The sequence below is a fragment of the Sorex fumeus genome, unplaced genomic scaffold (assembly GCF_029834395.1).
Source record: "Sorex fumeus unplaced genomic scaffold, SorFum_2.1 ptg000110l, whole genome shotgun sequence".
NCBI classification, from domain to species: Eukaryota; Metazoa; Chordata; class Mammalia; order Eulipotyphla; family Soricidae; genus Sorex; species Sorex fumeus.
In genome coordinates, this window is record NW_026606167.1 from 3107818 (window position 1) to 3120089 (window position 12272).

Genomic DNA, 12272 nt, shown 5'->3' on the forward strand with positions numbered 1-12272 from the left:
CAACTGAACTACCAGAGCCACTAATGTGCATTGTATACCAGAGAGTGGTGGGACCACACTGCGCGCCAGCGCTCCTCCCAGGACGGCTGGAGGGAACAACGGGGCCTGTCCTTTCTGCGCTGGTGCTTTGGCTTTCGAGGGGACGGAGCCCAGGGCTTCACACGAGCAGACACAGTCTACACCCAAGACCATCTTTTCAGTTTTGGAGCCACAGACCACTGCACAGTTACCAGGTCCCTCTCCCGTGGCTTCACACAGAAGCCCGTGGCAGCTGGTGTGCGTGGATGTAGTTAGAGCCTTTCCTCACGGTGGAGGACGTGAGGGGCAGTGAGCTTTGGGAAATGGGGAAAGGGCACTGCACACCCAGAGGGGGCTCTAAGCATGCAAGCGAACTTCCCCCACAGTCGTGGCGGCATTCTGCCCTCCTTGTGTCTCCCTTGGGGGGTCTGAGGGCTGAGGACGCAGAGGGAGTCCACTCTCAGGGCGGCCGTGTTCCCAGACAAACCAGGCATCTTCTGATGGAGAATACTTAGCACAGTGAGAAACTCATCGCTGTCTCAGCAATGTGGCTTTGCTGGTGCTGCGCCAATCGTGGAAGCCACAGAAAGCCCCACCCACATCTGCCACATGTGTGAGGCTTTGCCTTTGCGTGGGGGTGCATGTGCCCGGACAGGTGGGCCTGCTGGCAGGAGCTGCCAAGGCTTCTGGCAGGCCTGTGCCCGCCTGTGCACCTGCATGCTGGCTCTGTCACTGAAGCTTTTCCCACAGTCACACCTCTGCGGCTTCCCTTCGGGATGGACAAAACATGACTTATCGCTGATGGTTGGGCCACACTCGGAACACTTGGACAAATCTCTGGCTTCTTTGGCAAACTCAGAAATTGCCCTAATCCCTAGACACTGAGACAGGTCCAGTAATGGGGTGTGGTTGTCAATGGTCACCAGAAGGTTCACCAGCTCAGTCTTGCAAGTGGAAGTTGCTCCTGGTATCTTCCTCTCAGGGTTTCCCTCTCCATCCTCAGGAGACTCCTCAGGGTGATACACAAGGGGGACAGCAATGGAGCACTTTTCCAGGGCAAGCTCTCCAACTCCTAGAGATTCCAGATTGAACTGCTGGTTGACCTCAGTCTCACCTTTCCCTTCTGTTGATAAAAATAAAGCAAGACATAAACAACTCTCAGAGTGGTACTAGGGGAATGTATAAGGTTTATCCTATAATCCAGATCCTGATGCCCAAGTGACAAGTCCCAAGATACCCCAGCACACAGGGAGTCAGGGGAACACTGCGTTAGCACCGTTGGGATCAACGGGGCCTCTGGAAACACGTTCACGGAGCAGACAGCAGGTCTTGAAGGATCAGACTGATCCTATTAGTAGAAAAGTCACCCAATAGACACACCCAGAAATGGCAGATAATCAGACTAGCAGCCATTATAAATATACTTTATATATTCAAGAAGAGAAAGGAGCTCATATGCTATCTGAGCCCATGTGCTACTTGCACTCACGTGGCCGAGCACATGTGGTACCCGAGCACATGTGTCGCCCGCATCTCCCCTCTTGAGATGTGTACTTTCATGCTTTCGTGTCTAATGCTAGGATGTGTGTAGGTTCTCTCTCTCTGCCCTTGGAGAAGCCTGTGTTCTCTCTTGAGTATGTTACGCTCTCTCTCTCTCTCTCTTTCTCTCTCTCTCTCTCTCTCTCTCTCCCCCGCCCCACCCCGCACCTAAAAATCCTCCAAATAAAATCTATTTGTATCAAAAAAAAAGAAGAGAGAGGATAGAGAAGGGGAAAGTACAAGGGATGAGTGGGATGGTTCCATCACTAAACCCTGGTCAGGGATAAAGCACCCGGACAGCAGGAGACGGTACAGGGTTGAGGCATGTGCCTTGCATGTGGCTGCCCAGGGCTGGAGGCCTGAGTAGGCCTGAGCACAGTGCTGGTTGGCTAAACCCTCTAGGGTCCCTGACAGGTTAGGACACCCCTGTCCTCCCTCCCCCGCCAGTCTCCTGAGCAGGCCAGGGAGAGGTTCAAAGGGCTGGGCATGGGGGCAGCCTGGGATCCCTCCTGGCACCACTGGCACCACCAAACCCTTCACCAAGACTAGCCTCCGGAGCACCACAGGTTATGACCTCAACAGAAGCAAAGATCTACTCACACAGAAGCACTTCCACATGCAGTTCCCTGCAAGCAAAGGCATGGTGCCTCCTTACGGGTAAATTTCTGTTCTTTTTTTCAAAAAAAGGTTTCGGCTGAGACCAGCACAATTGTAAAATGTCAGTGACAAGTATATGGGAGAATTACCAGGTACTACTGTGTCTCATGAAAAAACTAACAGTCCTGGTTAGATAGGGTTTTGGGATTGGTTTGTTTGTCTTTTCAAAATCACCCTTTAATCCTGGACTCACATTCAAGTTCTTACCATATACACATAAGTCATCCAAGGATAGGTCCAACTCGCCCATACCAACACATGAATGACGAATAAAATCCTAATTCTCAAACTGGCCAGAGTTCCAAACTGCAGGATACATAAATGCCTTACCTGCGAAGGCCTTGTCCTCCAAACCCTCTCATGTGGGGTCTCTAAGGAGAGGCCTGTGGGCCGGGTACAGACTCACACACTCCTCTTGACAGAAATACACGGCCAGATCCTCAAAGAGCAGAGGCTCCTGGAATAGCAGGAGAAATGGCTCAGTCTAGGAAGCCAGAGCAGCACCAGAAAAGGGCTTGCTGTGCAAGTGGGGAAGAGCAGAGGACAAATGGAGGCGGTGGTATATGGACTGAATTGGAGAATGGGGTATTCCAGCCAGGATTGATGGACACTGAGGGGTGAGAGCATCATGTGGGGGCTCTGTCCCTTTGTTTTGGGGCTGCAATGTGCTTAGGGCTTACTCCCCTCTCTGTCTCAGGGATCACTCCTGGAATTGCTCACAGGCCATGTAGGGTGCGAGGGATGGAACCAGGTTTGGCTGCGTGCAAGGCCAGTGCCCACCCTGTTGTACTCAGAGGAGGCTGTTGTAAGGGCAGCATCACAACCAGCTCTGCCAATCAGTAGAGCTTCGGGGTGATTAACAATCACCCGGGGTGTCTGCTAACTGAATAAATGTGAAGTTTAGGACTCTGCACGTTTGGCAGCTTCCCAAAGACCCTATGAGGTATTCTGTCCGCAGCTGCCCCAGTGGGCACCCAGTTATGGTGCTGGGAATGGAAGAAGCTGATCGTTTCAAGTCAGACACATTTCCTTGACATGCCTGGTCCGACCACAGACAGCAGGGTGGAGCCAGGAAAGCAGCGACTGGAAATGGGGGTGCGAGAAGGACCCTGGTCTCACCTGTGTCCTGGTACTCAGGAGTGTGGATGCCACCTGGGGTAGGTGGGAGGCAATGGGCAAGTCGCCACTGGGACTTCGCGACATAACTATATGAAGGGGAGAAAACAGTGTTTAAGGGGTCGACTCGGCTGCAAAGCTCCTTTGCACATCCCCAGCCTCCTGGCTTCCTCATTCCCTGTAAATCGGGGCAACTGTCACGCTCCAGGGCCCGGCCCCACTCCTCGGCCGGTGGCCGGGGCCCACTTACTGCTCCGGGACTGACGGCCTTAAAGAGCCTTGCGCTACCCCGGCAGGAGCAGCAGAAAGTGGGACCGAAACCAAGAAGCGAGAGCATCCCACGCTCCGCTCCGGAGCAGCCGGGAGGGGGCAGTGGGGGTGGGGGACAGCGGCCGGGGACGGCCCGCCCACTTACTTCCTTACACGCATTCCTGCCCTGTGATTCGCCACCGCGACTCGGAGTGGGCCGTCCTTCATATCTGGGCTGCCAATCAAGCTCCCTAAGGGGAGGCCCTGTGCATGCTGGGAGTTGAAGTTTTTCCACCGCCGCAGCCGGCCAGGATTTCCGCTTCCGCCGGCCGGGTCTCCCCGCTGAGCTCGGGGCTCAGGGAAGCCGGCACGGGGGAGAAGGGACCGAGACGGGAAAGGGAGACTCCAGACCCAGAAAGGAAATCGGTACCGAAGTGTGGGCCCGGGATGAAGAACAGGAGAGCCGGGTCGTGGCCTTGCCAGCCTCCGCCGGTTGAGGTCCCGCCGAGCGTTCTCTGGCTCGGGGCAGCAGCCGCGCGTGACAGCCCGCGCCCACACGCGTCGCTGCCTGCGGCCGAGCGCCGACGCGGTCCCACACGCGGGATGCCGTGAAGGCTTACGAATAGGAAACACGACCCTCGCCGAGCTGCCGTGCCACTAATTCCATGGGTCATCTTGGCCAAATTAGAGCTTTGCAAAGATGCAAAGAGCCTCTCCTGGCTGGTCACGGATGGTAGTTCCACCAGCTACCGTTGAGTTTGCAAAGATGTTGGTTCGGAAAAATCAGGACAGTTATGTGAATGGATACTTCACAGTCTCTAGTGCCAGGTCTTTGCCTGTAGTTAGAAGGTTTTTCAAACAGTGGTTGCATGGTTATTGGGTATTGGCTATGTGGATATTGAAGCTATATCATTGCTTGATAAAATAGCGAAGTGTGGAAAACAGTAAGGTAGTTTTAGCTGCAACTAACAGAAAATCCAGCAAAGTGTTCCCTAAAAATAGGGCATTTTGGAGGGGCTGGAGAGCTAGCAAGCGGGTAGGGCGTTAGCCTTGCACGCGACCAACCGGGGTTCAATTCCCAGCATCCCATATGGTCCCCTGAGCACTGCTAGGAGTAATTCCTGATTGCAGAGCCAGGAGTAACCCCTGTGTATCTCCAGGTTTGACCAAAAAGAAAAAAAAATAGGGCATTTTGGAGCTAGAGAGATAGTACAGCAGGTAGAGTTTTGTCTTGCACGTGGCCAACCTAGATTCCATCCCCAGCGCCCCAAATTGTCCCCCGAGCCCGTCAGAAGTGACCCTTGAGCACAGAGCCAGGAGTAAGCCCTCAGCACTGTTCCATGTGGCTCAAAAACAAATTTAAAAAAATAGGGCAGTAATTGTTCAATTCAGTGGCTCAGTGAACCCAGCGCTTCCCCATTTTTCCTCCGATACTCTGAGCAAGTGTGGAAAGTGACTGGAATCCACTTAAGGCTCACAGACTCTGTATGGTCTCCTGGGCTAGCCAGGAGTATGCCCTGAGCACTGCCGGCCGGGTATGCTTACTCTTCCTAAATAAATAAATAACAACTGAACAAAACTTCTTGAGACCTTCTAAGTATGTTGGCAATTCTTGACCAACAAGGTGTGCAGTTCAATGCGAGACTTAAGGGCCTGGCCATGCTGGGGGCTTCTGGCATTGAGGCGCTGGGGATTGGGTGGTCAACTGTAGAATAACATTGCCACAGGGAGCTCAGGTTTATGGGGTTACACCCATCACAGTGCTCCTGAGTCACTCCCATTCCTCTGTTTATCTGTAAACTCTTCTCCTGCTCTCCTCCCCAGCCAGTTAATCACCTTTTCTCCCTAATCAGATTGTTAGCTTGTAAGATCAGATCCTTCTAAGGACACTGAACTTGTAAGTTATGTTCTTTGCACAGTTTACCTTAAAGCAATGTCCTTTCTGTATGGACACAGAAAAGACAGTTAATATTATGCTTTGTATCTTGGGAGTTGATTGACTCCGAATAATATTTACTCCTGGGCATCTGCTTTCTTGACTCAGTTGCCCTTAGTTCCTAGCACCCCAAAAGCAGGGTCCTGACGAGGGACTGAATGGACCCAGGGCAAGCTGTGAGCTACCCTGGCATCGAAATGGGCCAGGCCAAAGCACCACAATACTCAACTATAAGTTGAGGGCATGATCATGGACAAATGCTGTCATGATCCAAAAGTAAGTAACAACGAGACTAGGACCCTGCTGGGGCTAGGAAGACTAACCTGGCATATATATAGCGGAATATATAATGAGATGTCCTCAGGAAGAGCCAAACTATAAGTTTATCTCTTGCTGTGCTCATACAGAATGACATTGCTAGAAATGTTAGAAGTAGACTTATTACAACTATTTAAGTAGATTACTAGCGAGGAATGAATACACCCTTGTTGGGATCCCACCCTTGAGCAGATCTCCTAAGGCCCTCCCATTGATCGTCGATTTGCTCGAGCGGGCCCAGTAACGTCTCCATTGGAGACTTTGTTGTTACTGTGTTTGGCATATCAAATACTCTTGGTAGCTTGCCGGGCTCTCCGAAGATCTCCTAGTAATCTGGAATAAATCTCTTTAGATGAGATTTAATCCTTGAGTTAATCTCCTCGAGGAGTGGTCTTACGTCTCTTTGCTGATTTGTTAATGTTCAACCCACTTTTGTGTCACCACCCTACGTGATTGCTATATAAACTAAGACTGTAAGCTCGAAGGGGGCTTGGGCTCGAGAGAGCAGAAACTGAGGCTCAGGCTGAGGCTCGGGCAGAGGCTCAAGCTGAGGTTCGGGCTCGGGCTTGGGCTCGGGCTCAGGAGTTTGGGCTCCAGAGGGCAGAATCAGAGGTGAGAGTGAAGATTGGAATAAACTACAATTGATACCGACCAGCTTGGCCTTCGTTCCTTACTTTGCCTGCCCATCGCCATCGACCTCCCTGGGGTGGGAGAAACAGCTAGAGACTACCGAACGTGGGCGGCGGGAGAGACGGAGTGCCGCTGGACCTTCTGAAAACACACAGTCAACAGGTGTGAGGCAAGTGCCTTACCTGTTGTCCTCTCCGGTGGCCTATCCCTCTGGAAGGATAGGTGCACATGAGGTAATAACTGCTTTTATTTATTTATTTATTTATTTATTTATTGGCCACTCCTGGCTCTGCACTCAGGCATGTGCTCAGGAGACCACATGGGATGCTGAAAATTGAACATGGGTTGTCCACATGCAAGGCCGGTGCCCTCCCCGCTGTCCTCGCTCCAGCCCTAATAACTAGGACCCATTCCATACAAGGAATTTTGGAGACTGTAGGCAGCCAAACACTCCGGCTGTGCCTGAGCAAAAGATCTTCAAGATGCTTCCCTCCCTCTCCACACTGGGCTTTTAGGTTTCCAGCTGCCCAGGAAAACTAGAGGAAGTACAGTGGTGGGATGGGGCGTATTCCCCACTCGAGGCACTCAGCCACAGCGTTTGGCTTCAGCCAGGGACACTTCCACCCACATGGAGACCAGACCCTGCCAGTGTGCTGACCTGACTTTGAGATCAGCCCCCAGCCGCAGGCTGTTTGTTGCACCCGAGTTCAGGTCACCCGTGCCCCAGTTCACACATGCCCACTGTTTTCTATCCAGGAGCATGGTTGCTGTGATGAGCTGGGCTCCCACAGGCGCCTGGCATGGGCTGGCACCAAGGTCTGCATCCTGTTGGGCACCTGCTCACTGGGGCACATTCTGGCCATGGTGGTCACGTGTGTACTCACCAGGGGGTCCCACTTCTGGATTCTAGTGCGCACTCATTTTTGGTGGGGTGGTTGAAGTCACACTCAGCTGCTCCTAGCTCCGTGCTTGGGGATCCACTGCAGGGAGTGACCCCCCGCCCCAAGCAACAGACCAGGAGTAACTCCGCAAATGAATTGGTAATAATAGCTTGTGGACAGGCAAGGAATGGTGACAGTTGCTGAGGAAATGTGGACTGGGAGCCTTCTCCTGTGAGAGAAACTGGTAAAACCTTCTCGTGGTCCATTTGGCTTATTTCCAAATATAGAATATAGCACTTAAAATGTTTAGCCAACATCCTTAAGGATGTTCATTAAGGAAATCATCTGGAAGCTGTGTAGGCTTCTGAACAGAACTATTAGTGCAAACTTTCCCTCCCTAGTCCATCCCACTGAGAGCGGGTGGGGGTCGCAGGAGGAAGACAACATCACAGAGGCTTGGTCCTTCTATGGGCCAGATGAAAACAAGGGACAGAGAGAAGAGGTGAATACACGCACACACATACACACACATGTATATAATATGTCTTTTTTTGTTTGTTTTAGTCATACCCAGTTGTGTTCAGGGCTTTCTCCTGACTCTGAATTCAGGGGTCATTCTTGTCAGGGCTCAGGACCATATGGAGAGCCAGGAATCAAATCCAGGTCTGACGCACGCAAGGCAAGTGCCCTCCCTGCTGAAGTGTCTCTTGGCCCCCAAGAGTTGAAAATGTTGATGCCTTCATTTCTCATGAGATCCTTAGCGCAGAAGTTCCTGGTGCACAGAGGAAGTTCTTATCACAATGAGTTTGTGTCCTTCTATAATGGGGCCCAGCCAAAGCTTGGGAGGGTGGAACATGCTTGCATGGATGGTGGATTGTTCTTCCTGGTCCAGAAGAGCCTGGGATCCCTAGCTCCAGAGACCAGGGAATTGTCAGAGGGTCCTGGGCTGGGCTGGGAGCAGGTCCAGCGGCTGAGAAAATATTAGTTGAGGGTCCTGCAAGCACCCACTGCACACTACCACAGTGGGTTTTTTTTCTCTTTTTTTTGTAGGGAGGTCCACACGGCAAAGCCTGGCAAGCTACCCGTGACGTATTCAGTATGTCAAACACAGTAACAAGTGTCACAATGGAGACGTTACTGGGCCTGCTCGAGCAAATAGATGAACAACGGGAGGACCGGGACAGTGACAGTGACAGTGTAGGGAGGGGCATACTTCAAAATGCTCAGGGGTTACTTCTGGCTCCGCACTCAGGAATCACTCCTGACATGCCCAGGAGACCAGATGGAGTGTCAAGGATTGAACCCCAGTTTGGCTGCATTCAAGGCAAGTGTCCTACCCGGTGCCCTCTCTCCCTAGCCTCTGCCACAGCAGTTTAGAGTCGTGAATAGAGTGCTGCTCACCACACTGACGCAACCCCCCATGTGGCTCAGTTTGATGAGTGGAAAGTGGCGTGAGGACAGAAGGAAATAATAGGCCTGAAGACACCGTGCAGCCAGGGAAGGAGCAGGAGGCGGAGCATGCTCAGAACAGGCCTCTCCCGATAGGCGCAGGTGGCATCGCGACACAGGTGACAGGGCAGTGAAACACCATGACTCCACCACAGCGATGCTGTCTGGAACTAAAAGATTACACTTAAAAATGTTAAGTTCTGGACTGGAGCGATAGCACAGCAGGGAGGGCATTTGCCTTGCATGCAGCCGACCCGGGTTTGATCCCCAGCATCCCATATGGTCCCCTGAGCACTGCCAGGAGTAATTCCTGAGTGCAAAGCCAGGAGTAAGCCCTGTACATCACCGGGTGTGACTCAAAAAGCAAATAAATAAATAACAGTAAAAATTAAGGGGCTGGAGTGATAGCATAGTGGGTAGGGTGCTTGCCTTGCACATGGCCGACCTGGGCTCTATTCCCAGCATCCCATATGGTCCCCCAAGCACCGCTGGGAGTAATTCCTGAGTGCAGAACCAGGAGTAACCCCTGAGCATCGCTGGGTGTGGCCCAAAAAGAAAAAAAAATTAAAATGTGAAGTTCATATTCCTGAAACTATATTGTAAACAATGAAAATCTTAAAAGGTGAAAAAGCTAAAATGTAAACAAGGATGTTGATTGTAAAAAACTTTGAGGGCGGCCAGCCCCCCCCCCCCGCCACGGCTCTCCCCCTCACTGCCCCCTTGCTGCTGCTGCCACCGGCGTTCGGGGTGGGCCCGAGCTGCTCCCGCAGCCAGGGTGGCCCGGGCCGTAAGGCAGACGGTGGAGGAGACGAGGGCCAAGCCGGTTGATTGATCAGTTGCCGTTTATTCCATTCTCCCCACGTGCCTGCCCCAGTCTCTCTGAGCCTCCCATTCTAGTCTCACACTCTCCTCATTCCCGTCTCCTCCTGTCTCTCCCTCTCATCTCTCAGAGCTCCATCTCACAGCCTGGGCTCTCTCTCTCCACCTGCCTGCTCCTGTATTATTCTTCGACATACTTCTCCCTCTCACCCCCTTGCTAGTCTCTCCACAGTCCATCATGCTGCTCTGCTCTCTCCTGCCTCTCCAACTCCCCAGCACTCTCCAGGCTGACACTGCACCCAGTCAGGTAGCGAACAAGAAAAGAAAGCCTTTCCTGAAGGCCCACCAAGTTCAAAGGGAACATCACCTAGGATATTCAAAGTCCTTCCTGACTGCCCAAGGGCAAAATACCTTCTAAGGTGTTTTTCTCCTTTCCACAGTCCAGTAACTCTTATCAACATCTCACTGTCACTGTCATTGTCCTCTCCTTGTTCATGGATTTGTGGGCCCAGTAACATCTCCATTTTGAGACTTGTTGTTAAGTGTGTTACTATGTTTGGCATATTGAATACTTCAGGAGTAGCTTGCCAGGCTTTGCCGTGGGGGCGAGATTCTCTCTCTCTCTCTCTCTCTCTCTCTCTCTGTCTAGCTGCTATCCCTCCAGTCCCATCAACATCTCTCTCAATACTAGTTATCAAAATACTAGTTATCTCATACAAAATACTAGTTATCAAAAATAACTAGTATTGGGGGCTGGAGTGATAGCACAACGGGTAGGGCGTTTGCCTTGCATGCGGCCGACCCGGGTTCATTTCCCAGCATCCCATATGGTCCCCTGAGCACCGCCAGGAGTAATTCCTGAGTGCAGAACCAGGAGTAACCACTGAGCATCGCCGGGTGTGACCCAAAAAACCAAAAAAAAAGAAAAAACAAACTAGTATTGAGATGAGATATGAGAGAGAGAGAGAGAGAGAGAGAGAGAGAGAGGAACATCTCAATACTAGCTACTTTTGTATGGACACAGTAAGAGATACCATTGAGGCTTGTAGGGCAGCTCTCCTGGGAACATCTTGCCACAGACTACAGCACTCAGGCCAGATTAATCATTCCTAACCCTAGCAGGGTTCAAATCTAGTTATTACTTTTTTTGGGGGGGTGGAGTCACACCCCGCAATGCACAGGGGTTACTCCTGGCTCTGCACTCAGGAGTTACTCCTGGCAGTCCTCAGGGGACCATATGGGATGCTGGGAATCGAACCCCGGTTGGCCGCGTGCAAGGCAAACACCCTACCCGCTGTGCTATCGCTCCAGCCCCTAGTTATTACTTTTTGGATCATGACAGCATTTGTCCATGACCAAGCTCTTAACTTATAGTTAAGCATTATGGTGCTTTGGCCAGGTCCATCTCACTGCCAGGGTAGCACATAGCTTACTGTTTGCCCTGGTTCTATCCAGTCCTCGTCAGGACCCTGCTTTGGGGGGCATTAGGAAGTAAAGGCAGCTGAGGCTTAGGTGAGAGAAACAGATGCCGAGGAGGGAAATATCACTGAGAGTCACATTACAAGAGCATGTCTTCTTATGTCCATACAAAAAGGACATTGCTCTGAATAAACAATGCAAGGGACTTAGGGAGAGGAGAAAAACAATATTTACAAGTCAACACAGCACAAAGAAAAAAGTTACAAATAAACATAGAGGAATGGGAACATTGTGAAGGGAGCAACCCAATAAACCTAAACTACCTGAGGCTACGCAGGAAGGACAAAACAGTGTTATCCTATAGTTGATCACAAAACCAGCAGTGCTGGGTTAAATGGAAGAGGAGGGCCGGATAATGCAGCAGGCAGGGCACTTGGGCACTTGCCTTGCATGAGGTAGACCTGGGTTCACCCCTGGACCCCTGAAAATCCCGAGGAGTGATCCCTGAGCACTGCCAGATATGGCCCCAAAACACAAACAATAGATCAAAAAGACATGGGGAGGCAAAGAAACCTGTAGCCCAACCAGTAATGAGCTCTGTGCGGATTAGACCTTTCCAGAACCAATCCCCGCGATGCCCCGCCCACTTCCTGTGTTATTTGAGCCAATCAGTGAGTCCAGGAACAATTGGTGGGTCTTGGTAGGGGTAGTTCATTTACCTGGCATGCCATCTGGGACCCAGTTCAATCCCTTGTCACCGTGCTTCGTCCCGGAGCCCGTCCAGGAGCGATTCCTGAATGCAGAGTCAGGAATAAATCATGACCACTTCGGGACATGCCCCCCAAACAACAAAACCCCTTTAGGGACCCCGTCGGGGAGAGTGGACAAGGTCAGCAGGAGAGGAAGAACTTTTCTCAAGCAAGCAATCTGAAGTTTCCCTGCCGTAGCAAGTGGCGCTTAACAGATTGTCCTGAAGATAGACGAGATTTTGTGGTAGTAGTGCCTGGTACATAGCAAGCCCTATTTTATGTTTTTTAAAAGTATCTTTAGGGGCTGGAGCAATAGCACAGCGGGTAGGGCGTTTGCCTTGCACGCGGTCGACCTGGGTTCGATTCCCAGTATCCCATATGGTCCCCTGAGCACCGCCAGGGGTAATTCCTGAGTGCAGAGCCAGGAGTAACCCCTGTGCATCTCTGGGTGTGACCCAAAAAGAAAAAAAAAAGGATCTTTACCAGGATGAC